The 17924-nt window shown below is 44.8% G+C and overlaps 2 long non-coding RNA genes across 2 annotated transcripts; both read right to left on the bottom strand.

Annotated features, from left to right (window-relative positions):
- Positions 1-165: 165 nt before the first annotated feature.
- On the bottom strand, positions 166-949 carry LOC121758251. Its single transcript, XR_006041389.1, has 3 exons — positions 860-949; positions 464-627; positions 166-343 (listed from the first exon to the last, which is right to left on the bottom strand). It is a non-coding gene; the product is annotated as an uncharacterized LOC121758251 (long non-coding RNA).
- Positions 950-2147: 1198 nt separating this feature from the next.
- On the bottom strand, positions 2148-2488 carry LOC121758253. The gene is made up of 2 exons (XR_006041391.1): positions 2304-2488; positions 2148-2195 (listed from the first exon to the last, which is right to left on the bottom strand). It is a non-coding gene; the product is annotated as an uncharacterized LOC121758253 (long non-coding RNA).
- Positions 2489-17924: the final 15436 nt, after the last annotated feature.

Consider the following 17924-nt stretch of genomic DNA (forward strand, 5'->3'; position numbering starts at 1 on the left):
CAAATGTCCATGATGCAAACCAATGCAGCCTACGATTTAGAGCTCGATGCGAGCTTGAGAAACTGATGAAACATCCGACAAGAATTGCAAGAATTGATTTGTCAAAATTTCCATCTACCTTAGAATATATAAACAGATGCAGATGATGGAGGAGCAAGTGGCAAATGCTAGGGTGTTCGTCGGCACCAGGGTTTATATCACCATTATGAAAAGGATCACTGTTCCGGCGACTGAGACAATTTGATCTAGAATCCCCATATGATAGGTTTGGACCGCTGGCAGCAGCATCAAACGTAGCATCTCCAGAGCTCCCGGGAAGATGGGCCAGCAATGGTTGAACTTTCTACTGATGTATAGAGGAAAACATTACACGCTTACAAAAGAATTCTCATACCATGTATATATATAGATAGCTATACAAACTTGTAAGAATAGACACTTTTATAATCATAAAACAGGTCACCTTCATTGGAATAGGTGGATGCAGCGGCTGCCAGATTATCATTAATACAGAGTTGTGTAGTAAGCTTGGAAAGAATAGAGGACTGTTTCTGGATACGCTCTTTCCTCCGCTTGACATTCTGGTCCTCCTGGAGAAGCTCTTCTATTCTTTCCATGCTTTGAGCACTATAATTTTGAATTAAACGAGGCACATCATGATCAAAAAAATAAAAGCATAATATGCACAAATCTTTTAAAAAAGGAGATGAATGTTCACATATATATTGAAGAACTAGCTTAATAGGGCATGCTCTAGTGAGTATTCCGTAATCTCCCCATGTGCATTCGCGGTGGTTAAGAATTACAAACTGCCGAAAGCCTCACACACGATAGGCTGGATGCATGGAAAGAAACAAACCTTACAGAACTGTATAGCTTAAATAGCATGTCTTCTTTGTCCAATCCCTGAGTTCAGACCATGCTGGAGGAACTTGTCGTGAAGTTCATGGCAAAGTACCCGAGCTAAAGCTCTTTTACCCTCGGAACTATGAACCATCTTTTCACCAAGCCTGGAAAGTTCATCCTGTCCTGGAGTCTGCAGTAGTCACACGATCAATATCAATAATCAACATTCAATATAGTGGTAAATAGTGGATCATACTCTAGCATATGACGTACAGAAAGAATCAATGCGTCCAGACAAAACTATAACAGAAGCAACTTCACGAGACAACTTACCCTGAAAGAAGACTTGGCAGCCTAATTTCCATGCTATTTCGGATGTGTTGAGCGAGGGTACTCCACTAGTTGATGCAGGTACTTGTTTTCCCTATTCAAGTTTGAATTCTCATTTTCAGATCTTGATTTCTCTTCCAGAAGTGCTTCAAGTTGAAGCCTCACCAAACCGTCATGCTTTCCTCCCATTACTCCATCATGAAACTTCCCATTTCTTCCTCCAATAGCTTACTCTGGCTATTTTATTCACATTTTCTTGGAAATCTTCCTTTGATTCTGCACTCTGTTTTTTCCCTTTTCTGGATCTGTTCCACAAATTTTTCTTTTCTTTTTTTTATCCACAGATCTGCCTTCTCTTTTTTTCTTCTTATTTCTGTTTTTTTTCTTTTTTATGTTTTTTTTCTTCTTTTTTCCACATTTTGCTCTTGTTCTACCCCTTACCATGTTTCTTTCTAATCTTTCTGCCATAGTGTTGCCAGATTACAATCATAGTCTAGCTATTCAACATGCTACTTGGGACTTGCCCTGGAGCCTGCATTAATCACACAATCAATACCAATAATCAATATTCATTATAGGTGTAAATTGTGCATCATACTCTAGCATATGATGTACTGAAAGTATCAATGCGTCCAGACAAAACTTGGACAGAAGCAGCTTCACGAGACAGCATACCCTGAAAGAAGATTTGGCATTCTCATTTTGCGATCTTGATTTCTCTTCCAGAAGTGCTTCAAGTTGAAGCCCCGCCAATCGTTGTCTTTCCCTCCCATTACTCCATCACGAAGCTCCTCATCTCTTCCTCCAACAGCCTATTCTCGTCTTGGAACTCTTTCTTTAATTCTGCACTGTTTTTTCCTTTTTCTAGATCTGTTCCCCCAATTTTTTCTTTTCTTTTCTTTTTTTTTCCACAGATCTGTCTCTTCTTCTTTTTTTTTCTTTTTTCTTTTTTTCTTCTTTTTCTGTTTTTATCTTCTTTTCTCCCCATTTTGGTCCGTGTGATATAGCACATCAAAAGCCTGTCATGATTACAATAACTCTAGTCAGAAAATAAAACCCAAGAGTTCATGCTATATTGAGAAAACTGCAGGGAAACAACAAGGGAGACTGGCAAGTTTCATCCAAACCTTCGTCTGTATGGGGTTAAAATGTATGTATCTGTACAATTCTTCATAAGTTCCATTTGCAAGTGCAGTCACAGGAAGTGGTTTCAAGTCAAGGAGTTCCATATAAGTTGTAAGAGCCTGAAGGAACATAAGAAAACTTTAAGATTAAAACTCTTCATGGTTTTCAAAACATAAATATCAGTGAATCTCAAAATCACCTCAGGAAGCATGAGGTTCCGGAATGACATAGTATAGAAACACTCTGAATGCATCCATGAATCTGAAATTGCATGGATGAAGTACTAGTGAGGATGTGTCTCAAATATTGGAACAGTGAAGTAGAGCTTCTGAGCATCCCCTTTGGCCATTTTCTCAAGTGTAATGGTCAAATAAACCTAATCAGGAAAGACATCATTGCTTAAAACATAGGAATCAAATGTCCATGATGCAAACCAATGCAGCCTACGATTTAGAGCTCGATGCGAGCTTGAGAAACTGATGAAACATCCGACAAGAATTGCAAGAATTGATTTGTCAAAATTTCCATCTACCTCCAGACCTCCCGGGAAGATGGGCCAGCAATTGGTTGAACTTTGTACTGATGTATAGAGGAAAACATTACATGCTTACAAAAGAATTCTCATACCATGTATATATATAGATAGCTATACAAACTTGTAAGAATAGACACTTTTATAATCATAAAATAGGTCACCTTCATTAGAATAGGTGGATGCTCTGCGGCTGCCAGATTATCATTAATACAGAGTTGTGTAGTAAGCTTGGAAAGAATATAGAGGACTGTTTCTGGATACGCTCTTTCCTCCGCTTGACATTCTGGTCCTCCTGGAGAAGCTATTCTATTCTTTCCATGCTTTGAGCACTATAATTTCGAATTAAACGAGGCACATCATGATCAAAAAAATAAAAGCATAATATGCACAAATCTTTTAAACAAGGAGATGAATGTTCACATATATATTGAAGAACTAGCTTAATAGGGAATGCTCTAGTGAGTATTCCGTAATCTCCCCATGTGCATTCGCGTTTGTTAAGAATTACAAACTGCCGAAAGCATCACACACGATAGGCTGGATGCATGGAAAGAAACAAACCTTATAGAACTGTATAGCTTAAATAGCATGTCTTCTTTGTCCAGTCCCTGAGTTCAGACCATGCTGGAGGAACTTGTCGTGAAGTTCATGGCAAAGTACCCGAGCTAAAGCTCTTTTACCCTCGGAACTATGAACCATCTGTTCACCAAGCCTGGAAAGTTCATCCTGCCCTGGATTCTGCAGTAGTCACACGATCAATATCAATAATCAATATTCAATATAGGGGTAAATAGTGGATCATACTCTAGCATATGACGTACAGAAAGAATCAATGCGTCCAGACAAAACTAGAACAGAAGCAACTTCACGAGACAACATACCCTGAAAGAAGATTTGGCAGCCTAATTTCCATGCTATTTTGGATCTGTTGAGCGAGGGTCTCCACTAGTTGATGCACGTACTTGTTTTCCCTATTCAAGTTTGAATTCTCATTTTCAGGTCTTGATTTCTCTTCCAGAAATGCTTCAAGTTGAAGCCTCACCAAACCGTCGTGTTTTCCTCCCATTACTCCATCATGAAGCTCCCCGTTTCTTCCTCCAATAACTTACTCCGGCTATTTTTTTTCACATTTTCTTGGAAATCTTCCTTTGATTCTGCTCTGTTTTTTCCTTTTCTAGATCTGTTCCACCATTTTTTTTTCTTTTCTTTTCTTTTTTTTCCACAGATGTGGCTCATCTTTTCTTCATTTTTTTTTCTTTTTCTTTTTTTCTTCTTTCTTCTTTTTTTCTTCTTTTTTCTTTTTTTCTTCTTTTCTCCCCATTCGTGTCCGTGTGATACAGTACATCAAAAGCCTGTCATGATTATAATAACTCTTGTTAGAATAAATAAAACACATGAGTTCATGCTATTGAGAAAATTGCAGGGAAACAAGGCGGACTGGCAAGTTTCATCCAAACCTCCGTCTGTATGGGGTTAAAATGCGTGAATCTGTACAATTCTTCATAAGTTCCATTTGCAAGTGCAGTCACGGGAAGTGGTTCCAAGTCAAGGAGTTCCATATGAGTTGTATCAGCCTGAAGCAACATAAGAAAACTTTAAGAGCAAAACCCTTCATAGTGTTCAAAACATAAATACCAGTGAATCTCAAAATCACCTCAGGGAGCATGGAAGGACATAGTACAGAACCACTCTGAATGCATCCATGAATCTGAAATTACTTGGATGAAGTACTACGGAGGATGTTGCTCAAATATTGGAACAGTGAACTAGAGCTTCTGAGCATCCCCTTTGACCATTTTCTCTGTTAATGTAAACAGCTCTGAGTGGTGTATGTGGGCATTCTCAGAATCCTGCAAAGCAAAATTATTAATCATTGGTTCAGTTTATCAGAGAGAGCAGAGAGTTGCTGAATTTTTAATGTGTCAACTTCTCACCTCCGAAGATGTCAACTTCTCACCTCCGAAGACTTGCACCTATCAGCTATAAGGTTTGCTTAAATAGAATCAATCAAGAGACATGGCACCCTCCTTCCTTTTGCTTTTCTAAAAACAAGCTTCCGCAAGTTATCAATTGTATAGTGAAAACGATCCTTCTAGATGAACTCATGTGTAATGGTCAAATCAACATAATGAGGAAAGACATCATTACTTAAAACATAGGAATCTAATGTCCATGATGCAAACAAATTCAGCCTATGATAAGTAACTAGCTCATTACCTAACATTGATGATAGGAGGGGCTCAATCCCCTGCCAATTATTTTTATTCTTATAAGAAAAAAATGCCAAATTATCAATACTTAGTAGTACGAAAAACTCAAAATATGGAGAGTGAATGCAGTTTCTCCTTTATATTTCGTATTTCACTATCATCATAAGATAACACAAAAATGTCATTCGTTATGGCATCCTCAATTCAAAATAGAAAAATAGCAATATATTAATATAAGGATGTCATGAACATCTTTACGAAGAAAACGATAAGGATCAAGTCAGAAAAATTGTACGATTATTTCCAATAAATTTAGAAATTAAATATGTATAGCCATCACGATAATATGTTTTCCATGGGAGTTCAACCAACACACAAGACTTCAGCAGTTGCGAAGACAACTAACAGAAGCACAACATAAACAGGACATGTACACACAAAAATGTCTATATTGATCGATCCTCAAAAGAGCAAACCATGGAGAATTAGAGCTTGATGTGAGCTCGAGAAACTAATGAAACATCCGACAAGAATTGCAAGAATCGATTTGTCAAAATTTGCATCTACCTTGGAATATATAAACAGAGCCAGATGATAGAGGAACAGGTCGGCAAACGATTGGGCTTGGACCGTTGGCAGCAGCATCAAACGCAGATCTCCATCCTCCCCAGAATATGGGCCAGCAGTGGTTGGACTTTCTATTGATGTAGAGAGGAAAACGTTACACGCTTACAAAAGAATTCTCATATACCAAAATAAATAAACCATGTGTATATAGATAACTATATAAACTTGTAAGAATAGACACTTTTATAATAGTAAAACAGGTCACCTTCATTAGAATAGGTGGATGCAGCGGCTGCCAGATTATCATGAATACAGAGTTGTCTAGTAAGCTTGGAAAGAATAGAGGACTGTTTCTGGATACGCTCTATCCTTCGCTTGGCATTCTGGTCCTCCAAGAAGCTCTTCTATTCTTTCCATGCTTTGAGCACTATAATTCCAAATTAAACGAGGCACATGATGATCACAAAAATAAAAGCATAAGATGCACAAATCTTTTAAACAAGGAAATGAATGTTCGTATAGATATTGAAGAATTAGCTTAATAGGGCAGGATCTAGTGAGTATTCCGTAATCACCCCATGTGAATTCTCCGTGGCTAAGAATTACAATATCCGAAAGCATCAAAATCCAGTGGATGGATGCTTGAAAAGAAACTAACCTTCTAGAACTGTATAGCTTAAATCGCATGTCTTCTTCTGCCATTCCCTGAGTTCAGACCATGCTGGAGGAATTTATCGTCAAGTTCACGGTAAAGTTTCCGAGCTAAAGCTCTTGTACCCTCAGAACTATGAATAAACCTTTCATCAAGCCTGGAAAGTTCATCCTGCACTACTTGGGACTTGCCCTGGAGCCTGCAGTAATCACAAAACCAATACCAATAATCAATATTCAATATAGGCGTAAATAGTGCATCACATTCTATCATATGATGTACTGAAAGAATCATTGCATCCAGACAAAACTAGGACAGAAGCAGCTTCACGAGACAACATACCCTGAAAGAAGATTTTGCAGCCTTCTTTTCATGCGTTTTGGATATGTTAAGCGAGGGTACCCCACTAGTTGATGCCAGTCCTCGTTTTCCCTAGTCAAGTTTGCATTCTCATTTTCTGGTCTTGATTTCTCTTCCAGAGTACTTCAAGTTGAAGCCTCACCAAATCGTCGTCTTTCCCTCCCATTACTCCATCACGAAGCTCCCCGTCACTTCCTCCAACATCTTATTCTTGCTATTTTTTTCCATCAATTTTTCTTTTATTTTTTTCCACAGATCCTTCCTCTTTTTTACTTCTCTTCTCACCAAATCGCCGTCTTTCCCTCCCATTACTCCATCACGGAGCTCCCTGTCACTTCCTTCAAGATCTTATTCTTGCTATTTTTTTCCACCAATTTTTCTTTACTTTTATTTTTTTTTCCACAGATATTTCCTCTTTTTTTCCTTCTTTTTCTGATTTTTTCTTCTATTCTCCCCATTTTGCACTTATTCTACCCATCCATGTTTCTTTGTACACTTTCTGCCCTAATGTTGCCTGATTACAAGTTGCAAAGTAGTCATGATTCATAGGCTCACCTGGTGTCTTCACAATAACAGCTTTTCTGCAAATGAACCAATCTAATTCAGTAGGGGTTCAATGAATAAGCATTCAGCAAGTCCTCATTAACATCTATCCTCGTTTTTTTTCTTTTAAAATAAGTCACAATCTAACAAATGTCTTTAGCAATCATATCACCATGAAATACCAAGGAAAATCAACTGATATACAAAATTCCAACTTTACAGTTTTTCTCTGAGAATCAAATAATTAATACAACAAATCGAAGAAAATTATCTTTGCATTCGTTTTAGTCATGGAAACACCTTCATATACAAAGGAAATTCAACAGATGAAATTCAACAGATGAATAAAATTTTAGAGTGTCTTACCCAGACATTCTTGCTACGGGTTATGGGCAGAAAAGAGAGGGAGACGGAGTGCCGGTAGTGACTGGACTCCACGCGGTGACGACGCCGGGAGTAAAAAATTGGGCGAGAGAGAGAGAGAGAGAGAGAGAGAGAGAGAAAAGTTGGAGGCAGTGAGATGCTGGAGATGAGAATCTGATTTTTGGGCGAAAGAGAGATGCATCCTAATTTGGGAATTGTGAGAAGAGAGTGAGAGAGAATCAGTGAGTTTCGCCGGAGAGATGGATGGGAGTGGTACAGTAGGATTGGAGACCGTTGCACAGTTTTCAAAATGTTTGAAATGGATGGAAGTGGAAACGCATATTTGGGGGTAGGGATTTAAGTTTGTAGTATATGAATTTAATTTGAATTTGATTTTCAAAAATAAAATTAACAGATTTTTGTTTTCTATTAAGCACGCAATTCATACAAATTATTTTTAAAAATTCTTACTTTCTTAACATTTTATTTTATTTTATTTATTCAAATAAAAATTATTTAACGCCTACACTCCTATTTATTTTATTTTCAAGATATTAATAATTAGTCATGCTTATTCACTTTGTAAAATCTTTTTATTTTTTTAACAATCAAATAATTTAATATAATAAGTTTTTATCAACTTTCATCTCATTAAAACCTAGTTTGGTTGCCTTGGTAGAATTTGATAAGATAGGGCTGGATTATCTCTAATTCCATGATTAAGTAATGGAATATATATTTTATTCATACACAATTCCTATCGTGGGTTTGATTTTCAGGTGTTTGCTTTGAACAATGGAAAATAGGGATATAAAAGGGCGTGTTCGGTTATGGATATTTGGTTTGCATGAAACAAATCTTAAATGATTTGAATCTTGAGGGACCCACCAACATGTATGTGTCTGCATGCATTTGGTGTTGAACCCATCTGCAACTTGTACAGAGGCTGATGGGTCGATAATCGGTCCATGATTCTGGCGATGACTTCTTTGGGATGAGGACGATGCTTGTGGCCGTAATGCTTCGTGGCAAGAAAGCCCCCCAGAAAAACTGTCCAATTGCCTCCACCACCTCCGGTCCCACAATGTTCCAACAGGCTTGATAGAAGCTAGCAGAGAAACCATTGGGTCCGGGCGCGCTATCTCCGGAGATACTGAAAGCGGCCCTCTTGACCTCGTCTGCATCCGGTACCTGGGCGATGTCCGCAACTTGCTCGGCTGAGTGAACCTAGTGGATTAGGTCGAGGCCAGGTTCTTCCAAAGCCGGGTTGCAAGGCGCAAGAAGTTGTTGGTAGAATTCCACTGCTGAGTTATTAATGTCAGCTTCCTCGGTTAGCTCTTGTCCGTTGGCATGAATCGAGTGGATGCAAAGACGAACCCCTTTGGTAGAACCGGGTGTTCTTGTCCCCCTCGGCTAGCCATCTCAAGGCTGCCTTTTGCCTCCAAAAATCCTCTTCCATTCTCAGCAGGAGGATGTACTCGACAATGTGCTTGTTGATCACCGTCCTATTCACTGGCGTAGGCAAACCTCGAAGTTGGATTGGGCCACGGCAATAGCTTCCTCCTTGTTCGCGACATTGGCGTGGATGTTCGCAAAAACCTCTTTGTTCCACTTCTTTAAAGCTTTTTTAACTCTGGCATGTTTAATTTGGATGTTTAGAAGACTGGTCGCCCCCATGGGCTCCTCCCAAGCATTCTGCACAATAGCCAAAAAGCCCTCATGCCGGATCCACATGTTCTGGAACCTGAATGCCTTGCCCCCGATGGCGATGTTCGGCATTTTGCATCGTGCTAGAACTGGTCCATGATCCGAGGCGATCCGTGGGAGGTTCGTTACCCAGGTAGCCTCAAAGACCCTAGTCCAAGCCTCATTAACAAGCACTCTATCCAACTGTTAAAATAGTCTGTTTTTGGCCCAAGTAAAATCCTCCCCATCGAACCCTGGGTCCATAAGCCGGCAGTCCTCAATTGCCTCCGCAAAGTCGACCATCTCGGCCTGCCGGTTGGTGTCGCTCCCAATTCTGTCCCGGTGTGATAGGATGGTGTTGACCACCAATGATCCATGGTGTTCCTTCAAGGGGCCCACCAATCTCTCTCATCTTATCCCACAGAAGGTATCTCTCAGTTCTTGTGCATTTGGCGTACACGGTCGAGATAGCTAGAGGGCTATCAATGCGATGGGACTTGAGCCTCCCATGCAAGATTTGTTTCGAATCACAATCAATATCAAAAGTAGATCCCTCTTCCACAAATAACAAGATCTTGCCCGTCGTGTTCGAGCCAATGAAGGACAGCCCCAAGTCCTTGGAAAACCGGTCTGGATCAGGGGTTGTGAGCGGTTCCATTATTGCAAGAAATAAGACATTGTGGCATTTAATCAATCTTTTAAATACGTGTTGGGTTGACGCATTCGCGATTCCCCTCACGTTCCAAAACATGATATTGTAAGACATCATTAACAAGTAGAATGCTTACCCGAAGGGGATGAAGGCCCTTCATGACATTGAATGATTTGGAGCTCTTTGTTCTTTGCGTGCTCCTCGGCATCGCCTAGAGGAGGATTGCCTCCTCCCCTCTCGCACCCCATTTGCGCATCCATATCCGGGCCTTCCGCATCCCCACAATTATCAACATCAAATTCCCCATTCGCCATGAGGGAGTAGTATTGGTTAGTGCTCATGTGATTTTTCATCGAGAGAAACCACGTCCCCTCGTCATTGCAAGGCGCGTACCCCCTCTCGAACTTCCGCACGTAGGTGGATAAGTTGAGAGTTTCGCCTTGGGGCCTCCCCACCCCGCATCAAAATCTCCATGAATTGGCGTTGGTGTCTCGGTGGCCGGGTGTGGTGGTTCCCTTCGGTCCCCATCTCTGAGCTTTACCCTACATCGTGTGTTTCGAGGCGCATTTCACTCCCCTCTGAGTGTCACCCATAATGTCCGATCCATCCCAAAATGTTTCATCGGCATCTTCTCCATATGAGTTTTTACTTGGTCGATCGGCCGCCTTTCCTTTTTTTTTCCTTGGCATTTCCAATCATTAGAGTTGGGGGCGCTTTTCGCCATGTCTTGCTTTCCTTTCACTACTTGGTCCGCGGGTTGAGGCTGTTTTGGTGGGGCGGTGTAGTAGTTTCTCTTTGGTGGCATATCCCCTTTACCCGTCGCGTAGCACACATCGCTCGCATGGCCAACATGCTTGCATTCTTGACAATAAGATGGTATCTTGTCCCACCGGACTTGTTGCACCATTTTGCGCCCACAAATATCAAGGATTATTTCTTCGGGAGGCGGTTTTGTGATGTCTATCTCAACGCAAATTCGAGCAAAGGATAGTCTAGACTTGTTGGCCGTGGCTCAGTCGACATGGATGGGGGTACCAAGAAGCTTGCCGATGGCGAATAAGGCGAATTGATCGAAGAGGTGGATTGGGAGCCCGATTAGGTTACACCAAATTGCTGCAATCGGGGACTCACAATATGCATCCAAGTCCGGGGACCATTTGAAAACCCTCATTGGGTGGCGATCAATGAACCATACGGGTGTTCCCTTTGGTCCTCCGAGAAGTCGTGCATAGTCCGCCAAATCCTCGCATTGATTAAGAAGGATATGCTTAGCGTTAATGTATTTCCTATGAAAGCCACACCAAAATTTAACATTTTCAAGGGCTTTTTGAATTTGAGGTCCCGTTGGGATAGAGTGAGAAAACTTACCCACAATAGCGTGTCCCATTGGACACGGAGGCAAGCTTTAGCGTTTCAGCTCCGGAGAAGTAGATGGTCGGGATGCCATTGGACAAGGAGGCAAAGCCAATGTTATGGAGCTTTTCCGGTTCAAAGGCTTGAGGACCATTGGGGTCGGGGGTGCCTTTAAAGAGATCCGCCATCGACTTCGGCTTGTCGGGGTGGCCCGAGGGTGGCATGCCCCCCCTCCCTTGTTGAGTACCAATATTCGGACCCCATGGTGTAGCTGTTCGGCTTGGGTCAACCGTTTCCTTCGGCTGGTTCGAGGATTTCGGGCTCACCCCCTTCTCCTCAGCTACGCAATGGTTGGCCGCAATCATGTTTAGTTTCACCTCGGTCAAAGAAGGGTTGACGCTTGTGTTGGCACTTCGGCCATACCCCGGGTTGGCAGTCCCTTGGATGTGACTTTCCGGCTTCAAAGGTGTCTTAGATTTTGAGTGTCCTACCTTTCCTAAGAGGGGGAAAATCCTCATACGATGGATTGCAAGTCGCCGTACTCGAAGGCATTGCTGGTTCGAGCCTCGGCTGGTGAGTGATGTATGGCTCGGGCGCCATGGGTTTAGGTTCCGGCGGACCAGCGGTTAGGAGGAGGGGCTGTGCAGCCAAGGCGTCAAGTATTTCCGCCGAGTCCAAGGCGGCTAGATGGATGAGCTCTGCCTCCTTTGGTTGCATAGTAGCCTCAACTCCAATGGGATCACGTGAGCCTTTGGTGTGGAAAGGCACAAAGGCACTTTCGGGAGTTAGTTTTGTCCCTATGGCTGAATCTGGTAATTTGCCTTGCTGCAGAAGGGAGAGCATATTTGGTTGTTTTGAGGCCTCAACGGCTCCATGTGGTGCAGCAACACGTGATGTCCCAACTTGGCAAAGCACCAAGTGACTTTCGGCGGATCGGAATGTTGCTCTCACCACAGGACCATCATGGAGGTTGGAGTCCCCACCATCGGCGATGACCCCCCCCCCGCCGACAACGTCGGACTCATGGCCGGCGGTTGGGCCACCCATAGCAGAATCAGCGCCGGCGTGGGCCTTGTTGTTCATTCCTTCACCTTCGGCATTTGGGCATGGAAGGGCCTCGTCCGGCGGTTGGGTATCTCTTGCGGGCTGGCCAAAGCTCGCGGGGAAAATGACCGTTTTGAACTTGGGACTTCCGGCGAAAGAGCCATCTTCATCGCCGAACTAGAGTTTCTTGCGTAGTAGCTTATCCTCCGGGAGTGGAGAGGGGATGAAGCGTTTCCGGCCATCTCCCTTCGATGGAGGGGCCGGGGTGTTCTTGCGGGCCTTGCACCTCACCTTGACCGCCTTGCTTTAGACGGAGGTTTGGATGGCTCGTCCTCGGGGGATCGAAAGACCATTTGCTGGTCCGTGAGTTCGCGCGCTTCATCGGGTCCAGGTTCAGGGTCCGGCATGGCCGGTCGTGTAGCAAGGACCGGGGTACGGGCGGGTGACCAAGCTCTTGAAGTTAGTTCACTGGTTGGACCGAGAGCCACCAAGGGAGCCTTGGGAGGAGCGGCCGATTCGGGAGTGGGTTGGAGGAGGGGTCGTGGGGTGGGGCTGGAAACAGGCCGAAGTAACGTCGGGGTTAGGTGTGGTGCGAGGCGGAGGTCGGCCGATGCCGTCAGGGATCAGGCGGAGGTCGGCGGTGATTGTCAGCGGCGGATGTCAAGGTTGAGACAATAAGATGGAGATTTTTAGAGAGAAGGAGGAGATTCTCTCACCACTTTTAAGTCCTGAACTCACGGGAAAAATAGAAAACCGCATAACACACTTCGCTTGTGTGGCCCACGTGTCTGCATTCCGAACAATATGATGGGATTTTATCCAATCGAACTTGCTGGACCGTTTCTCGACCACAGATGTCTAGGATGATCTCCTCGGGGGGCGGCTTTGTTATATCGATCTCAATGCAGATACGAGCGAACGAGAGCCTTGATTTATTGGCTGTGGCTCGGTCCACTAGGATTGGCGTGCCCAACAGCTTCCCGATAGCAAGGACAGCCGATTGATCGAACAAGTGGATCGGGAGTCCAATTAGGTTACACCAAATTGCCGCAATTGGTGAATCACAATATGCATCAAAGTCCGGAGACCATTTAAAAACACTCATGGGGTGGCGATCAATGAACCACACCGGGGTGCCTTTAGGTCCACTAAGTAACCAAGCGTAGTCCGCAATATCCTCACATTGAACAAGAATATGTTTGGCATTAATATACTTCCATGTAAAGCCTCGGTTAAATTTGATAGTATCAAGGGCCTTTTGAATTTGATGCGAGGCCGGAATAGAATGGGAGAACTTACCAACAATGGCGTACTGGCCAACTTCTGAATTTCCGCTCCAGAGAAGTAGATCGCCGGGATGCCATTTGAGGTGGTAGCATAGCCGATGTTTTGAATGTGCTCCGGGACGAACACTTCCGGGCCTTCGGGGTTCGGTGAAACTCGGACCATGTCTGCCATGGACATCGGTTTGCTAGTGTGCCTCACACCAGCTACGCCCCCTACGGCTTGGGGGTTGCTCGTCGGGCCTTGCTTCCGGTCATCCCCTAAATTGTCGAGGTTTTCAGCACTAAATATGGCTGGGGCCCGTTCCAATTGGTGTCAAGAAAGAGGAAAGGCAAGGTACATGAGGGCGATGTGTACATCAAAGCGCAACACATTGATTCATGGCATTTGAAGGAGAATGTCGCTACGGTGACATTTGGGACTGATAAATCGGGTGTGAACGAGTAGGGCACTGGCTCAATGAGTGTAGCATGTGGGCCCCCTAACCGGGAGATGGAAGGACCTTGACCCAGGAGGGTGCGTCCCCTGCGGAGGTATCCCTATCGCAGGCCCTAATTAGGAGATGGACTATGGTTTTTGGTGATGCACAGGCTGCATCAAAAGTGTAATAGGGTTCTTGAGAGTTTATAGATGACCACTCTAGTTGTTAGGGAGGCCCTCGTTGTACTCTAATTGTCATGGCGAGTCGTCACTTTTGGGCGACTCGGTGTTTGTATGGTTGTTGCAAATGGCTTTTGGTAATGCACAGGTGTGGGTCCACGTTAACCCTCCACCCCTTGGGGTGTTAAAAAAAATTGGCTGGGGACCCACGTGTCGTGTCAGCCTCGGTCATTGGCGTGTCATCGACCAAATTATACGCCTTCCCCACATGGGGTTGGGGTTGTGCCGCCGGGGGGATCGTGTTTGGGACAAGGGGGGGCGCCGTGTCTCAGGGAACTTGGGCACTCGGCTTTGGACTCGGACTTGGGTGTGGCCGGCCGCTTTCGAAAGATTGACGGAGTTTCCGAGTCCTTCCCCTCTCAAGTGGGGGAAAGTCATCAAGTGAGGGGATATTGGGTGCAAAATGCATCGCCGAGGCTGGTTCGTTTGTCCATGGGAGGAGGTGTTGCGGTTCGGCTGCCGCGAGGACGTCCGCCGGCCGATTGACGGCGAGAATGGAGTCCAACATCTCCGCCGAGTCATATGATGCAATCTGCAAAATGGAGTCATTTTTTGGCAACATTGGGAGGCCAACGGCTAGTGTGTCACGTGAAGTCTCGGTTTGGAAAGGCACCAAGTGACTTTCTAAAAGTGGTTTTGTTACTTTTTCCATTTCTGGTAGTTTGACCTCCACACCCGCCAAGGATGTTTGTCCTTCTCTAGAACCAGCAAAAGGAATCTTTGAAGCATGTGGCGATTTGTCTCCATCCTCACCATCGTTCTTCACGCCGTCGCCGGGGCCTCGGCCGGAGATTAGCGCCGAGAACCTGCATCTTTACCGACGACGCCCTCATCCGCGACGGTCATTTCCTTTCTGGTGCTCACTCCTTTGATCGAACCGCTTTTCTCCAACGTGCTATCATCTTTCACTTCCATACCTTTACCGGCGTTCTCCGCAACCAAATTCTGCTACTCCATCAGATTTTTCTTATGAATGAATATTGTTGTTGTTTCTTCTTCCTCCTCCTTTGCCGCGGCTCTCTTGAACTTCGGCTTGACCGTGGGGGAAGGAGTGGTGATGAATCTTTTGTTTCCAATTCCTTTCTTGGTCGGCCTTGGAGTGGATCTCCGCAGCCTCAAGCGTTCTCCAACGCTCCTCCGAGCTTCCTTCTTAAACTCAGCTGCATTCGTAAGGCTTTCTCCGGCTGATTGGAACATGGCCTCTGAGGTGTGGCTCTTGCCTGGGTCGGGCTCCTCCATTGGAACAAAGGTGTTGTGGTATTCGAGTGTCTCTCCCGACGGGAAGACCGTCGGTGGCTGTTTGATGATATCCGGCTCCCCTGGTGATGGAGACACACCCAAGCTGATCTACAAGGTTAAGAAGATGGATCCATTGATCATTTTTTTTTTATTTTAAACACCACGAGGGTGGAGGGTTAAGACAGACCCACACCTGTGCATTGCCAAGACCATTGCAACGAACAAACAGAACACCGAGCCGCCCAAAAGTGATGACTCGCAAAGACCTATTAGAGTACAACGAGGGCATCCCTATTAGCTAGAGTGGTCATCTAAATACTCTTAACAACTCTTTTACAATTACAATGATGCGATCTTTGGAAAACCAAAACCTAAGACCATTTCCTAATTGAGACCCGCAATAGGGATACCTCCGCATGGGACGGTTCCTCCTGGGTCAAGGTCCTCGATGAAACCCTCCATCTCCCGGCTGGGGAGCCCACAAGAGACATTCATTGAGCCAATACCCGTCTCATTCGCATCCGAATTACCACTCCCAAACGTCACCATAGCAACGTTTTCCTTCAAACACCAATCATCAATGTGGTGGCCTTTGGTAATCAAATCTCCCTCGTGCACCTTGCCTTTCCTCTTCCTCGACACCACTTGGAACCCATCCTTGTCCACACTTGGTTGGTTTCGATTTGCTGCTCTTGGGGCCGACGAAACAACATCCATTGTACCTTCCTTGCTCTTCTCTTGGTTGGCACATTCTTTATCCTTGTTTCTATGCTCATAACTCGTTGAAGTGCCGGCCCAAGTATCCACCTTTGGACGCCATTCTCGGCGAATGATCTTGGAGACATTGCTCGAGTAGTGCGTCTTTGTTGGCGTTCGGTGGTTCTTACTACCATCACGTTCCTTCCTTCCCAAAGCATGACACTTATCAATGGTGTGCCAAACATGCTTACAATTGGCACAAAACAAAGGTATACGATCCCATGCCACTTTTTTTTTTTTTTATCAAACACCTTCACGGTGGAGGGTTCGTGGGTCCCTCATCCCTATATATCAACAAAAGGCCATTACTTGATTACAAGAGGACCAATCTTTCTAAAGCTAGAGTGACAAAAACAATTTACACCACACCCTATTACAAAAACACCACAAGAGTAAATAGGGGTCAATCCGGGGATGGACCGACACCCACATACTCTACGGCGTCCGGTACAAAGCAAGATCGGTGACCACTTTCCGTGCCTCGTGCTACTCTCATTCATCATCTCTCACCCGAAGATTGGGGATTCCCATTTCGTCCATCCGGATGATGGCTCTAATCCTTCTTGGAACATTTTGTGGGAACATTTGTTGGAAATTATCTTGTTCCACTCCCATTTTGGCGAGCATATCAGCCGCTTTGTTGCCCTCCCTATGAATGAAGGTGGCCCAGAATATATGTCTACGTTTGAAGCCATGCAAAAGGGCCATGACGCGGCGAACTTGTGCCGGAACCCAAGTCGTGCCATTGAGCAACTTAATAGCTTGTTCCGCATCTGATTCAATCCATATGGGTAGGTTGAACGCCTTCGCTACCTCCAACCCATAGTGTATGGCCATGAGCTCGGCCTCAAGAGCCGATTGAACGACGAGGGGGGTTGCAAATGCTACAAGTAATTTCCCATTGTGGTCCCGAACAAGACCCCATCCGCCACCCTTGTTTGTTGCCTCAAAGAACGCCCCATCCGTGTTAAGCTTGATCCATGTGCGTTCCGGGGGGTGCCACTTAACCGGCATAACTAACGGTCTCGGCCCCCTTGTCTCGGGGTGATTCGGAGGGCTCATTCCGAGTTTCACTCCCTTCCAATGCTTTGGCTTGATGTGACCATTGGTCATGTTGTTGTGGATGAACATGTGAACCTGCCAAACAACGGTGTACGGTTTGAACTGAATTTGCTCATGTCGACTCCTATTCCTCTCCGCCCAAAGGAACCACAAAATGAGGTATGGAATGACTCGACTAAGGTGTCTCCTATCATGCTGTTGGGTCCTAGCGGACCACACTTGCAACCTGTCCGGGATGGTGTCGTTCACCCTAAGAGATGGGGCCGAGCCTTCGAACCAACCGTCGAACTCCCTCCAGACACATGCTGCTCCCCACCCTCGGATGAAGAGATGTTGAAGGGACTCGGTGTTAGGCCTCCGTGGGCAGCATTGGCATTTCGACGCAAGCTCAATCTTCCTCCATTGGAGCTTGGAGTCAACCGGTATCCTGTTTGACAATAATCGCCAATTGAAGATTGCAATAGATTTTGTAAGGCCAGCCCCCCAAATGTCGTCGAGACCTTGGATTCTCGGCCTTTGCGTACGTATAGTCTCCCAGGTCGTAGTGAGCGAGAACTCCCTGAGCCGAGAAAGCTTCCATCGAGGGACGTCCGGTTCTCCCGCGACGATTGGGGTATGAAGGATTTGTGTGATAACCTCTTGTGGCATTCCAGC

The sequence above is a fragment of the Salvia splendens genome, chromosome 12, assembly GCF_004379255.2.
Source record: "Salvia splendens isolate huo1 chromosome 12, SspV2, whole genome shotgun sequence".
In the NCBI taxonomy this organism is placed as follows: domain Eukaryota; kingdom Viridiplantae; phylum Streptophyta; class Magnoliopsida; order Lamiales; family Lamiaceae; genus Salvia; species Salvia splendens.